The sequence below is a fragment of the Lactuca saligna genome, chromosome 4 (assembly GCF_052625555.1).
Source record: "Lactuca saligna cultivar CGN05327 chromosome 4, ASM5262555v1, whole genome shotgun sequence".
Lineage (NCBI taxonomy): Eukaryota > Viridiplantae > Streptophyta > Magnoliopsida > Asterales > Asteraceae > Lactuca > Lactuca saligna.
In genome coordinates this window covers 155,410,772-155,417,666 of record NC_136420.1, presented here as the reverse complement: position 1 = coordinate 155,417,666, position 6,895 = coordinate 155,410,772, and the positions used below count along the sequence as shown (strand labels likewise).

Here is a 6,895-nt window from a genome sequence, read left to right as displayed (position 1 = left end):
GTTGCCTTCACCAAAGCAACTTGATAGGATGAATTATGGAGAGAAAGGATTAAATATGATTTATTTATATCTTATGGGAATAATATATTAAAGGAGAAATCATATTGTTTAATTAATATTAGTCAAGAATTAATAAGAATTAAGTTTGTGGCTAAAAGAGATTAATTAAACTTAAGTGACTGGATTTGTAATTATAAGATAATTGCAATTGGGCTATGGATTGTCTTATATTATAAGGTTGGACGAATTCTATGGGGAAACCCATAAGAAATCGTCCAAAGCCTTTAGGAAAGGAATCCATGGCTGCTTAGGGCTTAAGCAGTCATATTAGGGTTTCCTAGTTTAAATCCCTAATAGCCTACATGTATAAATAGTACCCTTAAGCCCCAAAAACGTATGGAACTGGTTCTCTAGGGTTTTGGACGATTTTGGGCAGCCTCCTTCTCTTCTCTTCTTCATCCTCTTGCTCTTGGTGTTTGTGAACCATTAGAGGAGTGACATTTATGACTCTAAGCTTTCTAAAGTGATTACAAGAAGGAATTGTGATTGTTATTGCTACATAACAATCAAGGTAATATCTGAAACCCAATATTATGTTAATATTGATTATCATATGCTAGAATTAGGGTTTATAGTCTTGGATAAATTGCATGTACACTAGAGAAACCTAGGTCGAAGCATTAGGGTTTGTATGAGCACATAGGATGTTCTTATGACTAAAACCCATCGGTGGTATCAGAGCCTAGATTGGTTTCTATTGTATTGATGCATTACGTAGCTGAAAATCGTTTTCTGGCCTTCTGTTCGACCTGACTCGGCGAGTCACTACCTGGACTCGGCGAGTCAGCCCTACTCGGTGAGTTCCAGAGTGTGACTCGGCGAGTCGGAGCGTCAGACAGAGGGATTTTTGGATTTTGTTGCTGTTTTGCTTAAGGATAATTACCATATTCGTTTTAAACCTATAAAATATGAATTTTATTGTTTCTTAATGAATATCCTTGCCAGAACACAAGATAATTACCAATTGATTAGATAATAACTTCCTTATATGATTAAAGTTGATTATTTATATTAATCGGGTAACTTATTTTGCAAGAAATTGAAATTAGGTCAAATATAGATAATGATAAAATTAATAGTTTAATTTATATTATTTGTTGTTTGATCCGTGTGTTATGAAAAGTTTCAATTTTTCCCTTTAGGTTTTATAGTTTAAATTTGAACTTAAAAGTTTTGTTTTTGAAATTTAAATAGTTAAAACCCAAATGTTTTGAATAGTTTCAAAACTTGCCCTCAAGTTTTTGGAATTTAAATTTTGATTAAAAGTTTAATTTGATATATATTTAAATTCTAAACCCTAATGTTTTGAAATGTTTCAAAACTTGTCCTCAAGTTTTTGAATTTAAATGTTGATTAAAAGTTAATTTAGAAATGTTAAATTCTTAAACCCTAGTATTGTTTTGAAAAGTTCAAATCACACTGTTATGGTTTTATTAATTAATTAAGGTGTATAATTAAAAGAGGTTTAATAAATCCATAAAAGTTTAGGTTTACAATTTAATTGAATTAAAAGTATAATTGTTAAATTTGACCACCTAGTATTTTAAAAGTGTAAACTACACCCTATACTATATATAACATTAAAAGTCTAACATTATATATATGTATGAGTAAAAGTCAGTCTTACCATTAGTAGGCCTCATTCATGAAGCTGGTCTATAAGGGGTGTTTAAGGAAATTGCCTATAAAATGGCGATTGAATGGGTATCCACTCTTACCCACCGCACTCTTGACTTGTGTAGGGTCGTTAGCTGAACGGGTAGGATAGGAAAAAAATTTCCATTATAAGTATAATGAAGTACAATATTAACTAAATGTTTTACAAATTCCCAATCTTAGTTACTTACGCAAAAGTGAATTTATGCAATTCCATGAAATTACACTTTGTGCCCTTGCAAAGATGTTAGTGGAGCGTGTGTAGTTTACCGGCACACTAAATGGTTCTAAGCAAAGGTAGCAAAGGGTGACTCAATGTTTGTCATAGTTCGGTGGAGCGTGTGTTGTTTACCGGCACATCAAATAGGTGATCGTAACATGTGAGGGCACCATGTAAGTTTGCATGGTTATTCACACCCACTTTGTGATCCTCGGTATCCCAGTCACAAACTAGAGGGAATATCGAGATTTAAACATGACATTGAAAAAGTTCAATGAATCTCAAAGAATCTAGGAGTTTTCATAGATTTAAAACTTAAATTTCTTTTTCGTTTTTCATGGTGGAAATTAGTGAATCGTCATTCACTTACCTTCAAATATTCTGCAACTAGATTACGGCATCCCTTTTCTAGGTTGTAGCGTATTGTGTTGGGTCCTAGCCATAATATCTCATTTGGGTGATTTATTAAGAACTCAATCTATCAACTGACTTGAATTTATGTTTTCTCCCATTTTTTAGATGTCAAAGTTCGACAACCATGGTCTTCCCAAATCCTATGGAACAAGTTTTCCACATGAAGATGATATTCCATGATTCGATCGAGGAATAAGAGATCATGCTTCACTTCCTCCTCGTCCTCCCGTTGTTCTCCCTAACCCATAAGATCGAAGAATTGAAAGGTTCAATGTCACTAAAGCCCTATTGGAAATGAAACATGAAGATGGTAAACCTGTGTGTGCTCATGTTCTAGGAATGAAATCACACATTGATAGGTGATATGTGCATAATTAGTTAATTATTTAGCATATATTCTTAGTTATTTTTAATTAATTATGTGAATAATGTGGACAAAAGGTACTTAAAATGTTGTGAATTTTGTTTTCAGTCCAGAAGATATGCTTGGAAGTAAAAGGTAGCAAGGGGAAGAAATTGAAGATCAAAGAGTGAAAAAGGCCATCTACTCGGCGAGTAGATCGACTCTACTCGGCGAGTACACGAGGATGTTCCAGAAGATAACTACGACTGCTGATTCAAGACGGATAATTATGGACCTACTCGGCGAGTTGGTTCTGCTACTCGCCGAGTACACCCTGTTTTGGGATATCTATAAAAGACGAATCCTTATCTAATGGGACTACACTCCTGGAGATTTTTGAAGGTTTAGCTGCGACTAAGAGCCCTAGAAGATGCTAAGGAACCCTAAGCTTCAATCTTTTGAAAAATTCAAGCAATTAGGTTAATTCTACCACTTAGATTTAGGAATTGAATATGTTTGCTTTAGTAAACTTTGTTTTTATGTTTGTTTCTACTGCAATTATGAACTAAATTCGTTTTTGTTTCTGTTTGGGGAATACCAAGGAACTCCTATGGTTTAATTATTGATTTTTGCTTAATTGTCTATTGGTGATTTATTAAATTAAATTTGTTAAAGAACCTTATGTATTAATCACTACTATTTTCTGTTAATTGGAAGGAAATTAGGTTGCATGAACATCTCTTAATTGTTAACCTCATATGTCTACGTGAACACTAAACCATATGCTTAGAAGTAATGATTATTAAACTAAGATTAATAAGAAAATAGGAAGATTAATGTGTGAACTTGTTTGAGAAACCATCAACAAGAGGTTAATTGAATTAATAATTTAATTGACCATTACAAATCTTATTTAATCCAAATCATTAATCTAGGGAATTAATTAGTTTAAACACTTGATCAACGCTTAAATTAGTTAATTGTCTAAGGGTTAGGAGTAATGAACATGAACCTAACTATTATAATTGGTAACCAATAACAATTAATCTACCATAAATTTAAATAACCATAGGAGTGAATTGGTTGAACCTAAATGGAAACATGTTTATCAAATTTGGTGAATAGTTGTTGCTTTAGTTAATTATTTAATTTAGTGTGCCTAAGTTTCTAGTCTTGCAAAACTAGAGAAAAACCCTTTACTTTTATTACTTGTTTTAGTTAAAATTAGCTATTAGTTTAATTTTCCGTTCCCTGAGTTCGACACCTTAGTTACTAATCTATACCACTAAAAGACAGGTTCACTGCCTTTGTGTCTTCAATTTATTAATTAAAAGTAGGGATAAAACAAGTGCATTTCACACACATCAAGTTTTTGGCGCTGTTGTCGGGGAACGGTTCTAAATAATTAAGCTAATTCCTAATTTTTTCGATCCTTTGTGTGAGTTTACTTGCATAAAGTTCATTTATTGCAATTTAGTAATTAGTAATTAGGTTTTAGTATCTGTTTTAGTTTAGTATTAAATTTAGAATTTTTTCAAAATACCACTGATACTCGCCGAGTGCAATCGCACCTACTCGGCGAGTAGCAGTTTAGTTAGCAGTAAATTTTATTTTTTTTAGTACAATCTTTTTGTTCTTTTTACGCTTTTTATTCTATTGATTTCAGGACTTTCATGACCAGAGGATCAAACACACCACTGGTACCCCCGTTTGAAGATCCCGAATCCGCATTGAAAAGAAACAAAGGAAAGGACGTGGAGAGTTCAAGTACACCAAAGAAATCACCATTGTCCAACTTGAAGACTGTTTTTGGGAAAAAGAAGAGCAGTAAATCAGGAGCTTCTAGCGCTTCTTTGATAATTGAGGAACCAATTCAAGAAGATATTGGGTACGAGACCGAGGAAGAAGAGGTGGCAACGTACGATCAAGAAACCGAGTCGGAGGAAGAGTTAGCGTTCACAATGGCTAACATTGATGAAATCCCCATGGGAGAATGGAAGAAGAGGATGCGCGACGACAATGGCCCGGGACTTGTGCAACCCGCAATTCCCGCGACTGCTACCTTCGAGCTAAAAGGTCATATCCTAGCTTCACTCAAGGAAATACCTTTCTATGGGAAAGATCATGAAGATGCCTACAAACATTTGGATGAAGTCAATGATGTAGCTAATTACTTCAATATTCCAAATGTAACCCACAAAACTCAACTACTTCGTATGCTTTCGGTAACCTTCAAGGGTGCTGCTAAAGACTGGCTCAAGTCACTTCCCCCCGGATCAATCACTACTTGGGCCAAGATGAAGGAAGAATTCATTGATCACTTTTGCCCACCTTCCAAGATAGCCAAGCTGAAGAAGGCCATTGCAAACTTTGAACAACAAGCTGGAGAGTCACTATATGAAGCGTGGGAGAGGTATAAAAGTCTGCTAAGAAACTGCCCACACCATGATCTAAACAGCCAGCAAGAAGTTTCCATCTTCTATGATGGAGTCAATGTCACAACCCGTCAGTTGCTAGACTCGCAAGGCCCACTTACAAAGAAGCCACCCCTGGTGATTAAAGAATTGATTGAAGAATTCTCTAAACACTCTAGAGAATACCATAACCCTAGGCATGCTGTCACGAGGGGAGCCGCTTATTCTGCTACTGAAGACTTATTCGCGGTCATGGCTATGCTAAAAACCATGGATAGGAGAATGGATAAAATGGATCAAATGATCCATGCTATTCGGGTGGGTTGTGAAAACTGCAATGGACCTCACCTCACTAGAGATTGCGATTTGGATGAGAATGGCAACAAGAAGGCGCAAGCGTGTTATTCGAGCGCAGACCGATATGACGAGGACTGGTGCAAAAAAAAAAAGAGTGGCTTCCTTACGAAGAGTACAACAAGGCCAAGGAGGAGAAGTATAGACAAAAAGGGAGAGGATTTTACCAAAAGGAGGAGCCGGTGCAAGAAAGGAAGCCAAGCTTGGAAGATATGCTTACTAAATTTGTGGCTGCTTCCGAAAAAAGGCATAGTGATCATGATGCTGCTATCCAAGAAACAAGAACCATGCTCACGAACCAGCAAGCATCCATCCACAATATAGAAACGCAGCTTGGGCAACTTGCTCAACAACTTAACCAAAGGTCACCGGGTGAACTTCCTAGCAAAACCGAAAACAACCCACGAGGCGCACAAATAAACATTATCACAACAAGAAGTGGGAAGATCATCACTCCTCTGGCCCCCATTCGAACTGAAGCAACCAGGGATTCACAGAAGGAAGGAGCGAAAGAACAAGCAGAAAACCAAGAATCACAATCTGAGAGTCCTACTCGCCGAGTAGGGCCGATGGACTCGGCGAGTACCCCATCAAAAACGAGTGAACAATCTCCTGTAAAGCCTTACCAGCCTCCAATGCCATACCCAGCCTGAGCCAAGAAAGAGAAGCAGGAAGAGGAATATCAGAAGTTTCTAGACCATATTAAAACTCTTCAAATCAACATTCCTTTCATTGAAGCCATCATGCAAATGCCCAAGTATGCAAAGTTCCTTAAGGAAGTCCTCACCAATAGAAGAAAGATGGAGGAAGTGTAGAAGGTAGTGCTTATTGAGAACTGCTCCGCCGCAATGATAAACAAGCTACCAAAGAAGAAGGGTGATCCGTGGAGCTTAACTTTACCTTGCCAATTTGGCAACTTGGCTGCAATTCATGCCTTAGCTGACTCTGGAGCAAGTGTTAATCTTATGCCATACTCATTCTTTAAGAAGCTAGACCTCCCGGAGCCAAGGCCAATTCACATGGCAATTCATTTGGCAAACAAGAAAGTCACCTTCCCAAGAGGCATATGTGAAGATTTGCTAGTGAAAGTGGACAAATTTGTCTTTCCGGCCGATTTAATCATTCTAGACATGGAGGCGGATCCGCAAGTACCAATTATCCTTGGAAGGCCTTTCCTCAACACAGCTAGCGCTATCGTAGACATGAGAGATTCGAAGCTCACCTTGCGAGTCGGGGACGATTCAGTAACATTCGGGGTAGACCAAGCTATGAAGTGCTCTAGGAGTAGTGACGACACGGCGTTCTCAATCGACATGCTTGACGAACTATTAGAGGAAGACATACCTGAAAGTTCCAGCAAGTTTGCAGCTTTAGATGAAGCATTTGATCCAGAAAAGGATTTATTAGAGATTGAAAGACTGTTGGAAGAAGCGG

At 37.0% G+C, this 6,895-nt stretch overlaps 1 non-coding gene across 1 annotated transcript; it reads right to left on the bottom strand.

Moving 5' to 3' along the window:
- Positions 1-5,038: 5,038 nt before the first annotated feature.
- On the bottom strand, positions 5,039-5,145 carry LOC145044632 (small nucleolar RNA R71). The gene has a single exon (XR_013681579.1). It is a non-coding gene; the product is annotated as a small nucleolar RNA R71 (small nucleolar RNA).
- Between the last annotated feature and the right edge of the window lie 1,750 nt (positions 5,146-6,895).